We start from the raw sequence: 24,815 nt of genomic DNA on the forward strand, positions 1-24,815 counted from the left end.
ATTGGCTTTATTTTCATGAGGATCAGATGGTTATTTGAAATCAGTCTGATATTTTTGGTTCCTGTACCCTCCCAGATTTTTTCCTCATATGCTCAGATAGCCAGCCCCTATTTCTTTCCCATATGGCAGCATTTGATTGTGAGTCTGCTGTTGGGCTCAGTCAAGCATGGCTTGTGATATCTGCAGCCACTCCTGCTGTAGTTCCTAGCTCCCAAGTCTTCCGAGAGACACCCAGGTGCTGGGCCGTCAGGGGAGACATCTCCCTACCTTTCCTTGGCATAGTCCATACATGAAGGAGGCCAGCAGGTACAATAACACCTTCCCCCAAATCCCACTCTCTGCCCTCTCAAACCAGACCCCACATCCACAGGATAGAATTCTGTAATAAATACTAGACTTGAAGTCAGAAAACATGAATGCCAGTCTTGGTTTGTTCAGCAATAGTCTGGGTAGCATGGTCAGACTAAGCTGGGAGTTTGATCAGGGAAATTCAAAGGAAAAAAAAAGAGGTAAAATATTTGAAAATGCTTTATATAATAAATGTTACATACATTTGTCTCTTATCCTTGTACTATTTTTTCTGCTTCTTTTTGTTTGTCAACTAAATACTTCTCTCTATCAGTTCAGTTCAGTTCATTTCAGTCACTCAGTCATGTCCGACTCTTTGCGACCCCATGAATCACAGCACGCCAGGCCTCCCTGTCCATCACCAACTCCCGGAGTTCACTCAAACTCACGTCCATTGAGTCGGTGATGCCATCCAGCCATCTCATTCTCTGTCGTCCCCTTCTCCTACCGCCCCCAGTCCCTCCCAGCATCAGAGTCTTTTCCAGTGAGTCAACACTTCGCATGAGGTGGCCAAAGTATTGGAGTTTCAGCTTTAGCATCAGTCCTTCCAATGAACACCCAGGACTGATCTCCTTTGGTGACATGGAAATGGCTCTGACCTTGTCAATTATTTATGGTGCATGTTCTTGGGCAAGTACTTGACCTTTCTAAACATCAATGTCTTCATTTTTAAGTGAGGTATTACCTTGTGGCTCAACTTACTTCAGAGTTACTGTGAAAATCAAAGGAGATGTTTTGTCACAATGCTTCGTAACCTAAAATTTAGAAAGTTTCTTAATACATGATGACTACTTTTATTGCTCATTCATTTCCCTTATAATTTTTCTATATCATGCCGTCTCAGTTCTGTTTTCTGCCTCTTAACTAAATTCTCTTCTTGATGTAAAATTTTCTTCTACTGCCAGTAAGGAACTTTTGGTCCCACATAGGCATTTGAAGTGAAGTAATCAATTAAAAAATGTGGGGGAAAAAAATCCATCCATGTCTCCAAAACACATTCACATAATCCATGTTTGAGAATGAACTTGCAGTTACCAAGTGTTCAGTTCAGTTCAGTTCAGTCGCTCAGTCGTGTCTGACTCTCCGCGACCCCATGAATCACAGCACGCCAGGCCTCCCTGTCCATCACCAACTCCCAGAGTACACTCAAACTCATGTCCACAGAGTCGGTGATGCCATCCAGCCATCTCATTCTCTGTCGTCCCCTTCTTCCCCCCCCCCCCAACCTTTCCCAGCATCAGAGTCTTTTCCAGTGAGTCAACTCGTCGCATGAGGTGGCCAAAGTATTGGAGTTTCAGCTTTAGCATCAGTCCCTCCAATGAACATCCAGGATTGATCTCCTTTAGAATGGACTGGTTGGATCTCCTTGCAGTATAAGGAACTCTCAAGAGTCTTCTCCAACACCACAGTTCAAAAGCATCAATTCTTCGGCGATCAGCTTTCTTCACAGTCCAACTCTCACATCCATACATGACCACGGGAAAAACCATTGCCTTGACTAGACAGACCTTGGTTGGCAAAGTAATGTCTCTGCTTTTTAATATACTATCAAGGTTGGTCATAACTTTCCTTCCAAGGAGCAAGCGTCTTTTAATATCATGGCTGCAATCAGCATCTGCAGTGATTTTGGAGCCCAAAAATATAAAGTCTGACACTGTTTCCACTGTCTTTCCATCTATTTCCCATGAAGTGATGGGACCAGATGCCATGATCTTTGTTTTCTGAATGTTGAGCTTCAAGCCAACCTTTTCACTCTCCTCTTTCACTTTCATCAAGAGGCTTTTGAGTTCCTCTTCACTTTCTGCCATAAGGGTAGTGTCATCTGCATATCTGAGGTTATTGATATTTCTCCCAGCAATCTTGATTCCAGCTTGTGCTTCTTCCAGCCCAGCGTTCCTCATGATGTACTCTGCATAGAAGTTAAATAAGCAAGGTGACAATATACAACCTTGACGTACACCTTTTCCTATTTGGAACCAGTCTGTTATTCCATGTCCAGTTCTAACTGTTGCTTCCTGACCTGCATACAGGTTTCTCAAGAGGCAGGTCAGGTGGTCTGGGATTCCCATCTCTTTCAGAATGTTCCACAGTTTATTGTGATCCATGCAGTCAAAGGCTTTGGCATAGTCAATGAAGCAGAAATAGATGTTTTTCTGGAACTCTCTTGCTTTCTCCATGATCCAGTGGATGTTGGCAATTTGATCTCTGGTTCCTCTGCCTTTTCTAAAACCTGCTTGAACATCTGGGAGTTCACGGTTTACATACTGCCGAAGCCTGGCTTGGAGAATTTTGAGCATGACTTTACTAGCGTGTGAGATGAGTGCAATTGTGCGGTAGTTTGAGCATTCTTTGGCATTGCCTTTCTTTGGGAATGGAATGAAGACTGACCTCTTCCAGTCCTGTGGCCACTGCTGAGTTTTCCATATCTGCTGGCATATTGAGTGCAGCACTTTCATAGCATCATCTTTCAAGACTTGAAATAGCTCCACTGGAATTCCATCACCTCCACTAGCTTTGTTAGTAGTGATGCTTTCTAAGGCCCACTTGACTTCACATTCCAAGATGTCTGGCTCTAGGTCAATGATCACGTTATCATGACTATCTTGGTCGTGAAGATCTTTTTTGTACAGTTCTTCTGTGTATTCCTGCCACCTCTTCTTAATATCTTCTGCTTCTGTTAGGTCTATACCATTTCTGTCCTTTATCGAGCCCATCTTTGCATGTAATGTTCCCTTGGAATCTCTAATTTTCTTGAAGAGGTCTCTTGTTTTTCCCATTCTGTTGTTTTCCTCTATTTCTTTGCATTGATCACTGAGGAAGGCTTTCTTATCTCTCCTTGCTATTCCTTGGAACTCTGCATTCAGATGCTTATATCTTTCCCTTTCTCCTTTGCTTTTCGCCTCTCTTCTTTTCACAGCTATTTGTAAGGCCTCCTCAGACAGCCATTTCGCTCTTTTGCATTTCTTTTCCATGGGGATGGTCTTGGTCCCTGTCTCCTGTACAATGTCACGAACCTCCGTCCAGAGTTCATCAGGCACTCTATCAATCAGATCTAGTCCCTTAAATCTATTTCTCACTTCCACTGTATAATCATAAGGGATTTGATTGAGGTCATATCTGAATGGTCTAGTGGTTTTCCCTACTTTCTTCAATTTAAGTCTGAATTTTGCAATAAGGATTTCATGATCTGAGCCACAGTCAGCTCCTGGTCTTGTTTTTGCTAACTGTATACAGCTTCTCCATCTTTGGCTGCAAAGAATATAATCAATCTGATTTCGGTGTTGACCATCTGGTGATGTCCATGTGTAGAGTCTTCTCTTGTGTTGTTGGAAGAGGGTGTTTGCTATGACCAGTGCATTCTCTTGGCAAAACTCTATTAGCCTTTGCCCTGCTTCATTCCGTGCTCCAAGGCCAAATTTGCCTGTTACTCCAGGTGTTTCTTGATTTCCTACTTTTGCATTCCAGTCCCCGATAATGAAAAGGACATCTTTTCTGGGTGTTAGTTCTAAAAGGTCTTGTAGATCTTCATAGAACCGATTAACTTCGGCTTCTTCAGCATTACTGGTTGGGGCATAGGCCTGGATTACTGTAATATTGAATGGTTTGCCTTGGAAACGAACAGAAATCATTCTATCATTTTTAAGATTGCATCCAAGTACTGCACTTCGGACTCTTTTGTTGACCATCATGGCTACTCCATTTCTTCTAAGGGATTCCTGCCCACAGTAGTAGATATAATGGTCATCCGAGTTAAATTCACCTATTCCAGTCCATTTTAATTCACTGATTCCTAGAATGTCGATATTCACTCTTGCCATCTCCTGTTTGACCACTTCCAATTTGCCTTGATTCATGGACCTAACATTCCACGTTCCTATGCAATATTACTCTTACAGCACCGGACCTTGCTTCTATCACTGGTCACATCCACAGCTGGGTATTGGTTTTGCTTTTGCTCCATCCCTTTATTCCTTCTATAGTTATTTCTCCACTGAGCTCCAGTAGCATACTGTGCACCTACCGACCTGGGGAATTCCTCATCTAGTATCCTATCATCTTGCCCTTTGTTACTGTTCATGGGGTTCTCAAGGCAAGTATACTGAAGTGGTTTGCCATTCCCTTCTCCAGTGGACCACATTCGGCTGTGGTCCATGTGATCAGATCGGCTAGTTTCCTGTGATTATGATTTCAGTTTGTCTGCCCTCTGATGCCCCCTAGCAATACCTACCGTCTTATTTGGGTTTCTCTTACCTTGGTGGTTGAAAATCTCTTCACAGCCGCTCCAGCAAAGTGCAGCCGCTCCAGCAAAGTGCAGCCGCTCTACCTTACCTTGGACGAGGGGTATCTCCTCAAGGCCGCCCCTCCTGACCTTGAACGCGGAGTAGCTCCTCTCGGTCCTCCTGCGCCCACGCAGCCACCGCCTGTTGGACGTGGGGTAGCTCCTCACGGCCGCCCTCTTTGCGTGGTTCGTTGCGCCGGGGCCGGCGTCTCTCGCGTCGCATCTGCGCCGCTGGGGCCGGCGTCTCTCGCGTTACTTTATATGTTTAAAATCTTTTGTTTTGGAACAGTTTCCCCTTCATGTCTTCATCTGACTCTCAGTAAAAACCAAGGAAGTAGGGGAGGAATCCGTAAACACACTGTGGAAATAGGAACGAAGCCTTGTGGAAGAGATAGCTCCAGGTCACTTAGCAGATAACGTGCTGACTCTAAATCCAGGGATTTGTGTTCAGTCTTTCTCACTATTTACTCATTAACTATGTGAGTTTGAACATACAGGGCTCTGCATTGTTTGATTTTGTTTCTTCTCCTAAACATGGGAATAAACATATCTATTTTATGGATTTTTCCTAAGATGGAAATAAAAAACGACAAGCAATGCTAACCACAATGCCTTTTGCACATGGTAAATACTGAACAATAGTAATTGTTCTTATTAATAAGACCCTGAGTGTTCCATTTTTAAAGCTTTTTCCCATTCAGCGAGGTCCTGATTTTTTTTTTTTTTTAACAGTACAGGCATTTTTACCTCATACATTGTTTAGCTCTAAATTATCTCTGGCACACTAAAACTGGACTTCTTTACCTTAGGTAAGAGTTGATTATTTTGAATGACTATGCAATCAGCCTGCCAAGATTTCAACTTTAGCTGTATAGCTATCTTTGTCTAAAAATGCATTGTATTTGAACATTCCCTTTGTGTTTTTCTTTTATTATTTTATGAAAATGAGAGGGAAACAGAAAAATGAATGTGCTCATACTTGTAGCAAGAAACACAGGTCCCATAAATTTACTGTGGTTGAGACAAAGATGGCAGTCCCTAGACAGTCTAGAATTGATGAATCTGTGTTGAAGCCTTAAGCTGATCAACTGGGCATAGACTTGCAAAGGAAAAGAATACAAGAATGAATAGAGCCCTGGAAATGCATCTTTATAATTCCATATAACCAGTATGGTATATTTTGGAATTATTTTTATGATTTTTAAACTTTTTAGAGACAAGAAAATCACTCTAATCTTTAAGTCAATTCTTTGAATTTCTCATAGTTGATTTCCATGTGAGAAGGGTTAAAAAGTCAGTATCTAAGAAAATGGAGACCTGCTTCCAGAAAGGTCAATGTATAAAACTTATTGATATTAATAATACGCTCCCCTCAGAGTAGCTTTGTTCTAAGCTTCAGGAAAATACAGAGAAAATCCAAAATTGCAAGATAATTTTTGTAAGAAAACAAAAACAAAACAGCAATTCAAACATTGCTGATTGCAGAGGACCTTAATAATATAGCTCTTAAGCATATCTGTTAGTATATTAAGAGAACATTTGTAAGGAAAAACATAATTCTTGTCTCTGCTACACTCAAGGAAGCTGGATACTGCTGACTGGTGTCTGCCCTGACAATAGATGGAACTGGAGATCTATTTCTTTGAAGCTGTATAAGAAGTGTCTATTGAAACCTTTGTGCGTTTCTGGATGACAAAAAACAAAGTATATTTTCTTTAATAGTCTTTGCCTCACTCATTTTTTAATAAAGATGTTTAAGTTAGGTCACTGGAGAAGCTCGAAACTCAGGCCATGTTCCTTTAAACAAAATGACATTTCTTAGTAAAGAGGTTCTTGGTGTCCCCTGCAGAAATGTATCTGATTTCAGAAAAGGATTGATTCAAATAAAAATGTGTTTGTATAAGAAAAATTATTTCTGCTGAGAAAACACATAGTTTGGGGTAAATTTATAGTTCTGGCTAGGTCATTAATATCTGGTTGTCAAAAAGTATTGGTTTGAACAAAAATATGTTGTAATAAAAATGCATTGTTTTGAAGAAATTTATTGGCCCCATGAAAACCTATTCGATTCTGAAAGATATGTTGATTTCAATGAAAAATCTATTTGTTTTAGGGGAGATAGTGCTGGACTTTCAGCTTTTCTATGGGAAATCCTCTCGTGACATTGATATTCACTTAGAAAAATGAAACATAGGCATAATTAGTGGGAAGACTGTGAAGAGAGAGTAGAAGTCCCACTTAATCAATAATACTTAACACAGACATAATGACCTTCCATCTTCTGGGCATATTGACAAACATTTGCCAGTGAATCCTTCCAAACAGCTCAAAGAGCGGTGTGACTGGCTGTGATTTTAGAGGATGAACACACACTGTAAGACAAGTGTCAGGAAGATGGAAAAAGAGTCCCAAGTTGAACCCCAGACATAGTGAGCCTCAAGCAAACCACTGATTTGTTAGATGCCTACAGGAACTCAGCCTACCGACTGGTCTTTCTCTCCTGTCCCTGTCTGTGGTAGAGATAGAGTCTTGAAACACGTAAGAACCAAGTTGTCAGATCCTTTTCTCTCAAAAAATATATTCACTTTTGAAAAAGAGACATATGAAAATGGCATCATCATTGGGCTTGCTCAGGGTGGGCAAAGCAGTCTGTATCTTTTCTCTAAAACAAAAGCCTGTCTTAAAAATATTGATGAAAATCAGTTCAGTTCAGTTCAGTTCAATTCAGTCGCTCAGTCGTGTCCGACTCTCTGCGACCCCATGAATCACAGCACGCCAGACCTCCCTGTCCATCACCAACTCCCGGAGTTCACTCAAACTCATGTCCACAGAGTCGGTGATGCCATCCAGCCATCTCATTCTCCGTCGTCCCCTTCTCCTCCCGCCCCCAACCTTTCCCAGCATCAGAGTCTTTTCCAGTGAGTCAACTCGTCTCATGAGGTGGCCAAAGTATTGGAGCTTCAGCTTTAGCATCAGTCCCTCCAATGAACATCCACGATTGATCTCCTTTAGAATGGACTGGTTGGATCTCCTTGCAGTATAAGGGACTCTCAAGAGTCTTCTCCAACACCACAGTTCAAAAGCATCGATTCTTCTGCAATCAGCTTTCTTCACAGTCCAACTCTCACATCCATACATGACCACTGGAAAAACCATAGCCTTGACTAGGCGGACCTTGGTTGGCAAAATAATGTCTCTGCATTTTAATATACTATCTAGGTTGGTCATAACTGTCCTTCCAATGAGTAAGCGTCTTTTAATTTCATGGCTGCAATCAGCATCCGAAGTGATTTTGGAGCCAAAAAAAATAAAGTCTGACACTGTTTCCACTGTTTCCCCATCTATTTCCCATGAAGTGATGGGACCAGATGCCACGATCTTCGTTTTCTGAATGTTGAGCTTCAACCCAAACTTTTCACTCACCTCTTTCACTTTCATCAGAGGCTTTTGAGTTCCTCTTCACTTTCTGCCATAAGGGTGGTGTCATCTGCATATCTGAGGTTATTGATATTTCTCCCAGCAATCTTGATTTCATCCTGTGCTTCTTCCAGCCCAGCATTCCTCATGATGTACTCTGCATATAAGTTAAATAAACAGGGTGACAATATACAACCTTGACGTACTCCTTTTCCTATTTGGAACCAGTCTGTTGTTCCATGTCCAGTTCTAACTGTTGCTTCCTGACCTGCATACAGGTTTCTCAAGAGGCAGGTCAGGTGTTCTGGTATTCCCATCTCTTTCAGAATTTTCCACAGTTTATTGTGATCCACGCAGTCAAAAGCTTTGGCGTAGTCAATGAAGCAGAAATAGATGTTTTTCTGGAACTCTCTTGCTTTCTCCATGATCCAGTGGATGTTGGCAATTTGATCTCTGGTGACTCTGCCTTTTCTAAAACCAGCTTGAACATCTGGAAGTTCACAGTTCACATATTGCTGAAGCCTGGCTTGGAGAATTTTGAGCATGACTTTACTAGCGTGTGAGATGAATGCAATTGTGCGGTAGTTTGAGCATTCTTTGGCATTCCCTTTCATTGGGATTGGAATGAAGACTGACCTCTTCCAGTCCTGTGGCCAGTGCTGTTTTCCAAATCTGCTGGCATATTCAGTGAATCAAAAAAATCAGTTCTGATATCTTTAGCTATTTGTTTAAAGCAGGAGTTGACAAAATTTTCCTGTTAAAATACAGATAATGAATATTTTAGGCTTTGCATGGGGTAATTTCTCCATTGCTGCTATGAGCCAATGTAGTGTAAACTCAATTGTAGACAATAAGTAAATGAATGAACATGACTGTGATTCAATAAAACTGAATCTACAAAAACAGATAGTGGTGAGATAAGGCCCACAGACCTTAATATGCTTAAAGAATCAACTTTACTTCATAGCTTACCCAAGTAGGTGTGCAGAAATACGTCATTAAGAAAGCTAGCATGCAGGGAGCAAACATGGATAACCTATGAAAAATGACACATGGACAATTCCCAAGAGAAGTGGACTGATGCAGAGAATCCAAAGAGGACAATGTCTTGAAGGAGGAAGATTCTACAGTAGCTTCAAGGAATAAAATGTAATATCAGAACCCTGTCTCATTCCTTCATACTAGATAAAGCTTTATTGTTTAGCATCCTTTTCTTTCAGTATTTGTCAAAAATAAACAATAAGAATAGGATTTAGTTGTGAGCTTCCTTTTTGTAAAATTCTAGAGGTAAGTGAAACAGATTTTTTTTTTTTTTTTATTCTAACTGTGGGCTGCTGTTGGATGTGGTTCTAGGTATGTTATTGGAAAGTGGAGCTCATGGTCAGGTCTCCTTTGCCTTAAAATAGTTGCCTTGGTCAAATGTGGTTTTACTCAGGATTCTATGACAATAATCTAAACATTCTAGAAGTTCTCTGATAGTCATACTGCCTGAAGCTGTACAGGCAGAATGGGCAAAGCCATACCCAGAATGTTGTTGATTTCTGTCAAGATAAATAAAATTCATCACTTCTCTGGTGAAAGAAGTAAAATGTAGTCAATTTGCTGCCAGGTGACCAATTTTCCCTTTGAGAGATGCTGCTATGTGAATGGATGAGCATTAATTTTTGTGTGGTGATTGTCAACAACCACCGGTAGCAATACCTACATCAGCCTTGGTAAGCGGGAGCCCGTGACCTTTGAACATGCATTACCTCCATTCCTGACATCATGGCTACTCCATTTATGTACCTACTGTGTTATCACTGGGATGACCAAGGATACAAACTGACAGAGGGCAGCTATCAGAGTCATTCTGTCTACTTTTATTTAGTGTCTCTTCTGCGTTAAATGTTCTTTAGTGAGTGTTCATATATGACTTGAAGATATTCACACATTTTACCCATTACCAGAGGTCCCACAGAGACTGAGCCATACCTGCCTTTGAATGTTTGAGTGTCTCCTGTGGAGGCATGGATCATCAGTGACCTGCTGTGGGGACAGGGACTCAGGCTACAGCAGACCTGGGTCATCCAGCATGTGGCATAAGCCCTCTTGGTGGACATCACCATTAGTCCCACCATCGAGCCACCAAGCACATGGCCCACAAACTACAGAACAATTATACCAAAGAAATGCTCACACTGTTAAGAAAGTTCTCGGACCCAAAATAGATTTCCCAATCTGGGGACCCAGCAAAGGGACTGAAAACTCGCGGGGAATTTGACTTTGAAGGCCAGTGGAAGACAGCCATAATTTCCTGTGAGTGCTCAAGAGTCTCTGGTGGAGGCATGGGTCAACAGTTTGGCCTCAGACCAAACTGTTTGATGGGAAATTGATGGAAAAAAACCCCATCAATGAACAGAAAATTGGATTAAAGATTTACTGAACATTGCCCTGCCCATGAGAAGAAGACCCAGTTTCCCCCACAGTCAGTCTCTCCCATCAGGATGCTTTCTCAAGCCTCTTATCCTTATTCAGAGGGCAGACAAAATGAAAACCACATTCAAAGCAAACTAACCAAATTGATCCCATGGATAAAAGCCCTGTCTAACTCAGTGAAATTATGAGCCATTCCACGTAGGGCCACCCAAGACAGATGGGTCATGGTGGAGAGTTCTGACAAAATGTGGTCCAACGGAAAAGGGAATGACAAGCCACTTCAGTATTCTTGCCTTGAGAACCCCATGAACAGTATGAAAAGGCAAAAAGATATGACACTGAAATATGAACTTCCCAGATTGGTAGATGCTCAATATACTATTGGAGAAGAGTGAAGAATTAAGTCCAAAAATAATGAAGAGACAGAGCCAAAGTGAAAACAGGGCCCAGTGGTGAATGTGACTGGTGATGGAAGCAAAGTCCAATGCTATAAAGAACAATATTGCAAAGGAACCTGGAATATTAGGTCCATATTCAAGGCAAATTGGAAGTGGTCAAAGGGAGATGACAAAAGCGGACATTGACATTTTAGGAATTAGTGAACTAAAATAGACTGGAATGGTGAATTTAATTCAGATAACCTTTTTACCTACTACTGTGGGCAAGAATCCCTTAGAAGAAATGGAGTAGTCCTCATAGTCAGCAAAAGAGTCTAAAATGTAGCACTTGAGTACAATCTCAAAAATGACAGAATGATCTCTGTTCATTTCCAAGGCAAGCCAGTCAATATCACAGTAATCCAAGTCTATACCCCAATCACTTATGCTGAAGAAGCTGAAGTTGAATGATGACCAAAAAAACCATCTAGAACTAACACCAGAAAAAGATATCCTTTTCATTGTAGGGGATTGGAATGCAAAAGTAAGAAGTTGAGAGATACCTGCAATAACAAGAAAGTTGGGCCTTGAAGCAGGGCAAAGACTGACAGAGTTTTGCAAAGAGAGGGAACTGGTCACAACAAATACCCTCTTCAAACAACACAAGAGACGACTCTACACATAGACATGATCAGATGGTCAATACTGAATTCAGATTGGTTATATTCTTTGCAGGCGAAGATGGAAAAGTTCTATACAGTCAGCAAAACAAGACCGGGAGCTGACTGTGACTCAGATCATGAAATCCTTATAGCCAAATTCAGACTTAAATTGAAGAAAGCAGTGAAAACCGAGCATTCAAGTATGACCTAAATAAAATCTCTTACAATTTTACAATGGAAGTGACAAATAGATTCCAGGGATTAGATCTGATAGATTGAGTGCCTGAAGAACTATGGACAGAGATTCATAGCATTGTACATGAGGCAGTGATCAAAACCATCCTCAAGAAAAAGAAAGGCAACAGGGCAAAATGGTTGTCTGAGTAGGCCTTACAAATAGCTTACTAAAGAAGATAAGTGAAAGATGTAGGAGAAAAGGAAAGACACACCCATCTGAATGCGGAGTTCCAAAGAATAGCAAGGAGAGGAAAGAAAGCTTTTCTCAGTGATCAATGCAAAGAAATAGAGGAAAACAATAGAATGGGAAAGACTAGAGATTTCTTCAAGAAAGTTAGAGAAGCCAAGGGACTATTTCTTGCAAAGATTGGCACAATAAAGGACAGAAATGGTATGGACCTAAATGAAGCTGAAGATGTTAAGAGGTGGCAAGAATACACAGAAGAACTAGACAAAAAAGAGCTCAATGACCTAGATAACCACAGTGGTGTGATAACTCACCTACAGACAGACATCCTGGAGTGCGAAGTCAAGTGGGCCTTAGGAAGCATCAGTACAAACAAAGCTAGTGGAAGTGATGGAATTCCAGTTGAGCTATTTCAAATCCTAAAAGATAGTGCTGTGAATGTCCTGCAGTTGATATGCTAGCAAACTGGAAAAGTCAGCAGAGGCCACTGAAGTGGAAAATGTCTTTTCATTCCAACCCCAAAGAAAGGCAATACCAAATAATATTCAAACTACCGCATAATTGCACTCATCTCACATACTAGCAAAGTAATGCTCAAAATTCTCCAAGCCAGGGTTCAACAGGATGTGAACTGAGAACTTCCAGATATTCAAGCTGGATTTAGAAAAGGTAGAGGAACCAGAGGTCAAACTGCCAACATATGTTGGATCATAGAGAAAGCAAGAGAGTTCCAGAAAAGCATCTGTTTCTGTTTCACTGACTATGCTATAGTGGATCACAACAAGCTGTGGAAAATTCTTAAATATATGGGAATAGCAGACACACCTTACCTGCCTCCTGAGAAATCTGTATGCAGATCAAGAAACAACCATTAGAACCGGACTTGGAACAACAGACTGTTTCCAAATTGGGAAAGGAGTACATCAAGGCTGTATATTGTCACCCTGTTTATTTAAATTTTATCCAGAGTACATCATGCAAAATGCTGGGCTGGATGAAGCACAAACTGGAAGCAAGATTGCTGAGAAAAATATCAATAACCCCAAATACGCAGATGACACCACCCTTATGGCAGAAAATGAAGAGGAACTAATAAGCCTCTTGATGAAAGTGAAAGAGAGTGAAAAATCTGGCTTAAAACTCAACTTTCATAAAACTAAGATCATAGCTTCAGGTCCCATCACCTAATGCAAATAGATGGGAAACAATGGCAACAGTGACAGACTTTATTTTCTGGGCTCCCAATTCACTGCAGATGATTCCTGCAGCCATGAAATTAAAAGACGCTTGCTCCTTGAAAGAAAAGCTATAACCAACCTAGACAGCATATTAAAAAGCAGAGACCTTAGTTCGCCAACAAAGGTCCATCTAATAAAAGCTATCGTTTTTCTAGTGGTCATGAATGGATGTGAGACTTGGACCATAAAGAAAGCTGAGCACTGAAGAATTCATGCTTTTGAGCTTTGGTTTTAGAGAACTTTTGGTTTTAGGGACCCTTGAGAGTCCCGTGGACAGTTAAGGAGATCAGTCCAGTCAATCCTAAAGGAAATCAGTCCCGAATATTCATTGGAAGGACTGATACTGAAACTGAAGCTCAAATACTTTGGCCACGTGATGCAAAAAACTGACTCATTGGAAAAGACCTTGATGCTGGGAAAGAATGATGGCAGGAGGAGAAGGGGACTACAGAGAATGAGATGGCTGGATGGCATCACCAGCTCAATGGACATGAGTTTTAGCAAGCTCTAGGAGTAGCAATGGGCAGGGAATCCTTGTCATGCTTCAGTCCATGGGGTTGCAAAGAGTCAGATATGGCTGAGAGACTGAACTGACTGATTCTCCATATGTCTTAGCCTTTAGGAAACATTCTTCAAGTTCCTAAGTATTAATGTGATTCTGGACCCTATACTCAATGGTCCTCAAAATGTTAAAATATTCCCCAGCTTATATCTCCTGAATAAATAGACCTTGGTCCTTGTTTCATTGATAGTACCATAAGATGGACTATGGGGGATCATTTTACCCTTGCCATGATATTCCAGGGTCCTTCTTGGGGACCTTGCTTATCCTCCAGTTAGTGGAGTCTCAATTTGAATATTGGTTCATATCTGGAAGTTAGACAAGGGACTGTGAAATTTTATTGGCATATCTGACCACAAACCCTTAACTACCCATGTTTTATATCATTTGTTTTTGTAGACTTAAGAATACTCTTATTGGCCCTAACTATAATTCTAATCTTGCCACTCCTCATGATAATTCCACTTGTGTTGAGAACCATCCCATGTCTTCTATGAGTTTGAAAATCTGCAATCCTTTTTATATCAGGGGTGCGGTTCTGCAATGACATGTTTTGCCATCAGCTTTGGCCTGTAGAGGACACCGTCTCCATAGTGCTGGTGCTTTTCTCATCAGCACATTCCTTGCTGCTTAAAGAAGCAATGGATTCTCTAAGCCATAGATGAGCAGAATCTTGAAGAATAGGTAGAAGTGAGACACAAAGATTGCAGGGTATAGGACATTCTAGGCAAGGGGAGAGAAGCGAAATGGACTGAGTAACTGGGGGATTTCATAGGTCCTAAAGGAATACGGTACACATGAAGTAGAGTGGTGAGTCATGGCAGATTTTGTGGGATAAGATTAGACCTGTAAGTTAGACTTATGGGTAACAAGCTCGTTCTGTTGGCAGTGTGAAAATATAAAAAGCTAAAAGGGCTCTACAAAGGACAGAAGACAGAGACCATTCCCCATGGTCTGTGTAGAAGTGATGTGAAAACCAGAGCAAGAAAATGGAAATTGGAGAGCAAGGGAGGAGAAGGTGGCAGTGGCCCAAGCACTCCTGACATGTATAAGGTAAAAGTTTAATGTGCCTTGTACACACAGAGCTGCCAACTTTGTGACATGCAAATGAGCTGGTTCCACTCCAACAGGTAACCATATTATCTGCTGCCCTGGGTGATGGGGCTCCATCAACAACAACTCAGGCAAGGCTCTGATAATTCTCTCCAGGAACCAGGACTTTTTGTTTCCATCACAAAAGATTTTCACAAAGACTCTTGGCATAACTCTACTTGAGACATGTAGGTATTTTGCTTGGAGATTCCCTTGCTGGGTTGTGAAAAAGGATGAAGCTGAGCTAAAGGAATTTATCTCTTTTTTACAACTTATTTTTCTCTGGCCTATCACATACTTGATATTAATTTCCCATATTCATATTCAGCAGCTACTGCTGTTTCTTAGTCATTTCAGTTGTCTGATTCTGTGCAACCCTATGGTCTGTAGCTGCCAGACTGATCTGCCTATGGAATTCTCCAGGCAAGAGTATTGGAGTGAGTTGCCATGCCCTCCTCCAGGGGATCTTTCCAACCCAGAAATTGAACCCATGTTTCAGGCATTGCCAGCAGATTCTTTACCACTGAGCCACAGATACTTGGGACACATCAAAAAGCCAGCTTTGGGGAAAAGTAATATATTCTAAAATTACATAGACAAACTGCAGGAGGCAAAAGTTTCTAAGGAAAAAAAAAGGCATTCAGTTGGCTTTGGATGAGAATTTTAGTGTTGCAAGGTAACTTAATCATCCTTAAGTCCAACTGCCTAAACCCAGTGTTTAAATCTGTTCTGTGATAGTCTTACCATGTGGAATCTCATTTATGCTTAAATGGACTTGCAGCACAGAAAAGTTACTAGATCCAAAGAGTACCCATCCATTTTTATAAAGTTATGTGTTGCATAAAGTGTTTTCTTGTGTTTTCTTGTTTCTTTTTTTTTTTCCAATTTTATTTATTTAATTTTTTCAAGTTGAACAGACTAAATTTCTTGTTTCTTACCTTTTGTCCAAATCCCTAAGGCTTCATGACCCCAGAAGTTACTGAACTTCTGTGTTGGAAGTGAGAAATAAATGCATATGCATATGTGTTGTTGCAAGAGGAAACTGGGGTTTTCAGAACTTGGAGAACATTAAAGGAAAGGCAGGGTTTGTCAAGGAGAAAGTTAGACCCATAGAACCAAGGCTAGAAGGACTGAGATATTAAAAAGGAAGCAACACTTAGGAGGAAGGAACTAATACAAGAGGGTGAGTAATCTCAGCAGTCTGGCTCTATAAATGTAGGGAGGATATGGAAATTGAGGATAGACTTTTGTTTCTAGGAAGGATCTTATGTATACATGTATTAGTTATGATATTATTACATTCACTTTTTGAACTAAATATTCACAGCATCTGACTGGGAGTTTTCAAAAAGCATTCATAGACTCAATGAATGAATAAGTAAATGAATGAACAAATTAACAAAACCCTAATTCCAAGGGCAAATAACAGACGTTATATCTCCTATTGCAGAAAAATATCTGATTTCAAGCCTGGATAGTTTTAAACTCCCTCAACTACACTTGCATTTGAAAAGTATAATAGTTGAATCTGAAGCTTAGGATCACTAATGATGGTATTTCATATGACCCTGGCCTATACCATCTTATGTTTGAAACCACAGAAACTTTTCAGGAAGAGCCTCTTTGACTCTAATTTCAATCTCAAAATCCTCATAAGTTAATTCTGAGATGAGGAGTAGGAAGATGGTGCAAACATCTTCTAATTCAGAGTTACAAACAATTCTCTTTGGAAACAGGTAAAATTTATGGATCTACACTGAGTTTCTTATCCTCTCCTCATTTGTGAAATGTTTGGAAATATAAAAGTCAAGTATGAATCTTATCTTGGGCATTACAAACTTTCAGTTCTCAGGTAAGGTATGTAACTTTTAAAATTCTAGCCTCATCATACGGAGAAGGCGATGGCAAGCCACTCCAGTACTATTGCCTAGAAAATCCCATGGATGGAGGAGCCTGGTAGGCTGTAGTCCGTGGGGTCACTAAGGGTCGGACACGACTGAGCGACTTCACTTTCACTTTTCACTTTCACACATTGGAGAAGGAAATGGCAACCCACGCCAGTGTTCTTGCCTGGAGAATCCCAGGGACGGGGGAGCCTGGTGGGCTTCCGTCTATGGGGTCACACAGAGTCGGACACGACTGAAGTGACACAGCAGCAGCAGCAGCAGCCTCATCATAAGATGAGAACAATGAGATGTGACTCAAAGGGTTGTTGGAAGACTCATAATATAAGTAAATATACCTAGAGCATAATGTATGCATATGCTCAGTTGTGTCCAACATTTTGCAACCCCATGGACTACAGCCCATCAGGATCCTGTCTCTGTCCATGCAATTTTCTAGGCAAGAATACTGGAGTGGGTTGCCATTTCCTCCTGCAAGGGATCTTCTCAACCCAGGGATCCAACCTGCATCTCCTGTGTCCTGCATTGCAGGCAAACTCTTTACCTGCTGAGCCTCGGGGAAACCCACTCTGGGGGCTCAGCAGGTAAAGAACGCACTTCCCATGCAGGATATGCAAGAGATGTGGGTTTGATCCCTGGGTGGAGAAGATCCCCTTGAGGAGGAAATGGCAATGGCAACCCGCTCCAGTGGTCTTGCCTGGAGAATCCCATGGACAGAGGAGCCTGGATGGCTACAGTTCAGGGGATCCCAAAGATCTGGACATGACTAAGCACACACACACACACCTAGAGCATAATAGATTTCATTTCTGAGGCAATGTGTCCTTGTCCCTTTGTAGCAATGTTTTGGAGCTGAAGGTTTCAACTAGGATCAAATCAGAAACCACTCTATATATTTCAAACAGCAGAAATACAACACAGGAAACTGGTTCTACAAGTAAACTGAGAAGACAAAATATAGTGATGCAAACAAGACATTAGGAAAAACAAGAAATCAATGCCACATATTTGGGAGAGCATGTTACCAGATTCAGGACTCAAGATCACTAGATCAGGCTATAACTGTGATATGTTTTCCTGACAGAAACAAAGATCAGAGATGAAGTGGTTCTCTGGTGTAAGCAGAGGGGAGACACAGCCACAACCAGAGACAGCATATGAAGTAAAGAGAGAGGAGCCAAGATGCCCCGGGTATTTTCTTTCACCCACACTTCAATCTTGTACCTGTTTTGGTAAACTCTTGAAGTCAGAGAATAAGAGAGACTAGGGATTGTAGTTGTCTGAGACTCAAAACGGAACAGAAAAAGGAGGAAAACAGATCTAAGTGGGAGGGGAAAAAATGATCAGTTCAGTGTCTAAATATCCCATGATAGCTGTTGGTATCATGTTCAGATATATATTGGACTATTTGGAAAGTTTGGTGTCCAAATATCTCATGATAGCAGATGAAAACTTTTCTTGTTCCCTCACTCTCTATCGGCACAAAGCAACCAACTCTTCTGTCCAACAGAATTCTTGTTGTTTATATTTCCTGAGCAAGGCAAAGCTACTTGTAGTTTCATAAAATAGCAATGACCCAGCTCAAAGATTCTGGAAGAAGCTAAATAGTAGGTAGGATTTGAGGTTCCCATCTAATGTAGACAATCTCAACTCCCTGTGGTAATAGACTCCATGAAACCCATGCACATTTAAAAGCAATGGTGGCTATACTACCCACTTTGATTCTAGGTTATAGACTTTTATCAACTAAAATGAATTTCATTTTTTTTTTTTTACTAACACAATGTATGCAATAGGTGTGTGCTCTACATAACTGAGTTAAATCTGTGTTAATATTCAGTACATTACAAGCATTTGTGATTCAAGGAATTTCACAGCAAATTATCTTGTCAGTGTGAGAGTCTTCTTGCTATGAAAATAATCATTTCCTAGTAAATCTGTTTTATGAGTTCTTAGTTTCCATATATTGGCCATCCTTTCATCAGATGGCAATTCTATATCAGCTTTCTGACATTAGACATTCTATAAAATAGTTGTGTTAAATGCCCAAAAAAAGTACCAATAGAATATTGTGAGAACACAGATAACAGAGGGAGGGAAGAATTAGTTTTCATTAGGCGTATCGGATAGATTCATGAAGGAAGTAGCATTTAGCCCACACTTTAAGAAGTGTAGATTTTTAACAAACAGAAAATGAGCAAAAGGCATATAAATGGGAAAGTATTGAATAAATGATGGAGTAGGACTTGACTGGAGATTATTAGATTACTAGAACTTAGTTAAAATGTGTTTTAAATGCTAGAGGTGGTCAGATTATGAAGGATCTTGCATAACAAGCTGAGATATCTGCACTTTCATTAATAGAGCATGAAAGTCGCTCAGTTCTGTCTGACTCTTCTCAACCCCATGGACTATACAGTTCACGGAACTCTCCAGGCAGAATACTGGAGTGGGTAGCCTTTCCCTTCTCCAGGGGATCTTCCCAACCCAGGGATCGAGCCCAGGTCTCCAACATTGCAGGAGGATTCTTTACCAGCTGAACCACAAGGGAATAGAATGTAGAGAGTCATAAAAGTGTTTGTGTCCTAACAACAGAGTAATACAACTACACTTCAACAAATCAAAGCTTGTTTTTTATGCCTAAAAATATTTTTAAAAGTTTTTGAAAATTAATTTTGATCTACAGAATAATATTATGAGCCAGGTTTCCCAGGTGGCACAAGTGGTTAAAAACCCGTCTGCCAATGCAGGAGATGTAAGAGGTGTGGGTTCCATCCCTTGGTTGGGAAGATCCCTTGAAGGAGACCATGACAACCCACTCCAGTAATCTTGCCTGGAGAATCTCATGGACAGAGGAGCCTGCAGGCTCTAGTCCAAACGGTTGCAAAGAGTCAAATACACATATATAAAGGAAACATGGTTTCTGACATCCAAATTAATTATGCTATTTCAATTTTATAATAGTAGCTTTGCTTGCTGTATATTTTATCTGCTCCTAAAAATAAGGAGTGGGAGTATTTTAAACTAAATTACACCAAATATGCCATCCACCAATATCCTAATAAAGCTATAAGATCAATAATCTCCTATAAAACTGTGAACTGAAATTTCCAGTAACTTCAAATCTTATTTAGAAAGATTTTTTGCTTTCTCCGGAAAGTTAAAAGGTATGCATACTCACACAATAGTTTCATAGATAATTTGAACCAGGTGGTTAAAATAAACCATTTAAACAAGAATTTAAATTTATATCATCCCTAAAGTATTATATTTTCACCTAATCTGAAAAAAAAAAAAAAACTTTTTATCTAGGGGGGACTCTGTTTGAATAACTACTACAGTTCAGCTCAGTTCAGTCACTCAGTCATATCCGACTCTTTGCAACCCCATGAACCGCAGCATGCCAAGCCTCCCTGTCCATCACAAACTCCCGGAGTCCACCCAAATCCATGTCCATTGAGTCAGTGATGCCATCCAACCAGCTCATTCTCTGTCGTCCCCTTTTCCTCCTGTCCTCAATCTTTCCCAGCATCAGGATCTTTTCAAATAAGTCAGCTCTTCACATCAGGTGGCCAAAGTATTGGAGTTTCAGCTTCAACATCAGTCTTTCCAATGAACACCTAAGATTGACCTCCCTTAGGATAGACTGGTTAGATCTCCTTGCAGTCCAAGGGACTCTTAAGATTCTTCTCCAACACCACAGTTCAAAAGCATCAATTTTTCGGCCATCAGCTCTCTTTATAGCCCAACTCTCACATCCATACATGACCACTGGAAAAACCATAGCCTTGACTAGACGGACCTTTGTTGACAAACTGATGTCTCTGCTTTTTATTAGTCTGTCTAGGTTTGTCATAACTTTCCTTCCAAGGAGTAAGCATCTTTTAATTTTATGGCTGCAGTTACCATCTTCAGTGATTTTGGAGACCAAAAAATGTAAAGTCTGCCAATGTTTCCACTGTTTCCCCATCTATTTCCCATGAAGTGATGGGACCAGATGACATAGTTTTCTGAATGTTGAGTTTTAAGCCAGCTTTTTCACTCTCCTCTTTCACTATCATCAGGAGGCTCTTCAGTTCTTCAGTTTCTGCCATAAGGGTGGTGTCATCTGCATATATGAGGTTATTGACATTTTTCCTGGCCATCTTGATTCCAGCTTGTGCTTCTTCCAGCTCAGCATTTCTCATGATGTACTCTGCATATAGGTGCCCAATATGCTACTGGAGATCAGTGGAGAAATAACTCCAGAAAGAATGAAGGAATGGAGCCAAAGCAAAAACAACACCCAGTTGTGAATGGGACTGATGAAAGAAACAAGATTCGATGCTGTAAAGAGCAATATTGCATAAGAACCTGGAATGTTAGGTCCATGAATCAAGGCAAATTGGAAGTCATCAAACAGGAGATGGCAAGAGTGAACATTGACATTCTAGGAATCAGCGAACTAAGATGGACTGGAATGGGTGAATTTAAATTATATGACCATTATATCTACTATTGTGGGCAGGAATCCCTTAGAAGAAATGGAGTTGCCATCATACTCAACAAAAGAGTCTGAAATTCAGTACTTGGATGCAATCTCAAAAACGAATAACTAATTGTCCAGGTTTGATGCATGATACAGGATGCTCAGGGCTGGTGTACTGGGATGAACCAGAGGGATGGGATGGGGAGGGAGGTGGGAGGGGGGTTCAAGATGGGGAACACATGTACACCTGGGGCAGATTCATCTCAATATATGGCAAAACCAATACAATAATGTAAAATAATTAGCCTCCAATAAAAAATAAATAAAAGTCAATAAATTAAATAAAAAACAAAGACAAAAACCATGTTTCAGGACACAAGTTATATTACATGTGAAATAAAATGGCTCTGTTGTTATTACTTTATAGAAGTTTAGAAAAGAGATGAGTCTTTTGAATCACTAGTGTCAATAACTCATCATACGAACTGAAGATGGAGGAACAACATGGTTAATCTAGGATCACACAACTAATTAATGGCAAACTAGATGTATCCACCCTTACCCCACTTAGTTTATTTTTTTTCTCCGAATTATGTTACCATATAATTTATTAGCATTGTGGTACTTGGCCTCCCAGATCTCATCTGAGAAACTGATGTAGGATGGGATAAACAGAGAAAGGGGAAGCGAAGGATTTTAGCTGCCTTTACAAGAAGATGAAATCTATTGGCCGCTTAAAGATCAAACTCAGAAAGTAAATCTCCTTGACTTTTCTTGGAATTTATAGTGTGAGTAATTGTACATGGTTGACTCATGAGTTAAACCCTCACTGTCTGAAGAATGTATGTTCAAACAAAGCAAGCAGCTCAAAGTAAATGCTAAGCCTGGTGAAGACGTCACAGTCTCAGTCTCAGCCAAAATCCAGTGGCAGCAGATACATAATGCATGACCAACAAGGTTTCTTTTTGCTCTTCTGTCTTGGCCATTGCACACACACAAACTCCAATGGAAACAAGTAATCAAATACAGATTTGGAGTCATTAAATCTTCAAGGGGAAAGTTTTTTAAACCTTCAGTTTGAGCAGTGCTCACAAACTGGAGAAGCAACATGAGAAAAATCAATTAGAAATGGGAAGTTGGCTGGGATAATATGAGGAATTATTGTAAATTTTCATCATGATCTTAAATTTTACTTCTGCTATTCTGCAAGTGGAAGAGCTTAGAAAGAGTATTTTCCTGTCCATGCTACTTCTTGAGCTCTCTCTAAGAAGCAAAACTAGAAGGAATCATCCTGAACTTGGGTTTGTCATTACTTCCTAGTAATGTAACTATAGGCAATTTCTTAACACCTCTGAGCTTTCCTTCCTTTATCTGCAAAATGGAAATGATAATATAAAGCTTTCAGTGTTCTTATAAAAGTTGTATAAGAACTTGAAGAAAACTTGTTTGTAACTTATAAAGATCTACATAAAAGTGCAATTTTATTAAACTGATGATATGATCTGTAAGCCCCCCACCCTGGAAATACATTATATGGATAACATTTTTTGCATTGTACATTTTCATAGCTATGGTTGTAAAGAATGGATTCAAAAGAAAGTGAGAGAAACCAAATCAAAATAGTTTAAGCACATAACTTCCCCTGACAAAAAGAAGTGGAGTGGGAAGGGGATAAAGGCAATTTACAGACTAACATAACAGGAGGGCTGAGGGGTGAATCAAGTTGGATTTATTGTTTTACTAGCATCAGTTTATAATCTCTCTGTCTCTCTCCTCTCACTTTCTTTTTTAAGTCTCTTTACATGAATGTCTCATTGTTTCTTGTTTAACTTCTATGCAGAGTACATCATGAGGAACGCTGGGCTGGAAGAAGCACAAGCTGGAATCAAGATTGCCGGGAGAAATATCAATAACCTCAGATATGCAGATGACACCACCCTTATGGCAGAAAGTGAAGAGGAACTAAAAAGCCTCTTGATGGAAGTGAAAGAGGAGAGTGAAAAAGTTGGCTTAAAACTCAAAATTCAAAAAACTAACATCATGGCATCTGGTCCTATCACTTCATGGGAAATAGATGGGGAAAGAGGGGAAACAGTGTCAGACTTTATTTTTGTAGGCTCCAAAATCACTGCAGATGGTGATTGAAGCCATGAAATTAAAAGACGTTTACTCCTTGGAAGGAAAGTTATGACCAACCTAAACAGCATATTAAAGACCAGAGACATTACTTTGCCAAAAAAGGTCCGTCTGGTCAAGGCTATGGTTTTTCCAGTGGTCATGTATGGATGTGAGAGTTGGACTGTGAAGAAAACTGAGCACGGAAGAATTGATGCTTTTGAACCGTGGTGCTGGAGAAGATTCTTGAGAGTCCCTTGGACTGCAAGGAGATCCAAACAGTCCATTCTAAAGGAGATCAGTCCTGGGTGTTCATTGGAAGGACTGATGCTAAAGCTGAAACTCCAATACTTTGGCCACGTCTTGCAATGAGTTGACTCACTGGAAAAGACTCTGATGCTGGGAGGGATTGAGGGCAGGAGGAGAAGGGGACAAGAGAGGAGGATATGGCTGGATGGCATCACCGACTCAATGGACATGAGTTTGAGTGAACTCCGGGAGTTGGTGATGGACGGGGAGGCCAGGCATGCTGCGATTCATGGGTTCGCAAAGAGTCGGACACGACTGAGCGACTGATCTGAACTGAACTGAGAGTCATATCTTGTCTTTATACATTGGGAAGATTGAAGTAGCACTGAATCTACAATCTACAAAAGTATAAAGAAGCAATTCTTTACTTCTAATTCATAAAACTACTTGGAAAGACTATTGGTTTGCATGTGACGCATAAGCACCCCTTGAACCAATTACTGGTTCCAGGGAAGTACAATTTATGATTAGCCTACGCTGAGCCTTATGCTTCCTTCTATCCCACTAGGATCATATGGAATTAGGGAGGATATTTCCACAGAAAAGGCAGGCAAATTAAAAGGAAAAAATATCTAGTACAGTACCTTTTATCAGATTCTCAAAGAAATCCATAGTTTAAAAACTTTTAAAAACTGGTTCTATAAAATTATTAAGAAATGCATCTTATAGAGGCTGATGGAATTAAAGAAATGGGACGTTAAAAAATATCTTTGACAGTATTATATTATTAATCTTATTTTTTGAAGTGGGAAAACAGAAGCTTAAAAGGCAAAACAGCTTGACAAAAAGGTACCAAAAGAAGAAGAGATAGACCTTAAAACAGATCTGATTCTTAAATCAAAAATCCTTCCACTTTATTTATCTGATTAAAAACTATGAAGGGCAGTCCCAACATTCAGATATGATGATGCCTGTGAAGTACACAACATAATTCCATAAACATGAGAAAGACAAAATATTTAGTATTCTCCTTTCAATTTACCCCACAATTTTTCACGAACTTCAACAAGCAGAGTTCAAATTTTGGCTTTTTTTTAAGTCAGCATGTTTAACCATATTTTCAGGCATAATATTTGAGTATGTATGATCATTCTGATATTTTAAGTGACTTTGTCATGCACTTCTTGCCTAAGCTCCCTCAAACATATAGATCAGGAAATAAGAAAGTGCTACAGACATGGCACACTTTAAGTGAAAGGTAA

The 24,815-nt window shown here is 40.2% G+C and overlaps 1 pseudogene; it reads right to left on the reverse strand.

The window, feature by feature from the left end:
- Positions 1-24,815, reverse strand: part of LOC148778245 (protein CFDP2-like) — an 81,302-nt pseudogene that overhangs the window by 20,124 nt on the left and 36,363 nt on the right.

Source organism: Moschus berezovskii, chromosome 4 (genome assembly GCF_049115385.1).
Source record: "Moschus berezovskii isolate FMDL1 chromosome 4, NW_MosBer_1.0, whole genome shotgun sequence".
In the NCBI taxonomy this organism is placed as follows: Eukaryota; Metazoa; Chordata; class Mammalia; order Artiodactyla; family Moschidae; genus Moschus; species Moschus berezovskii.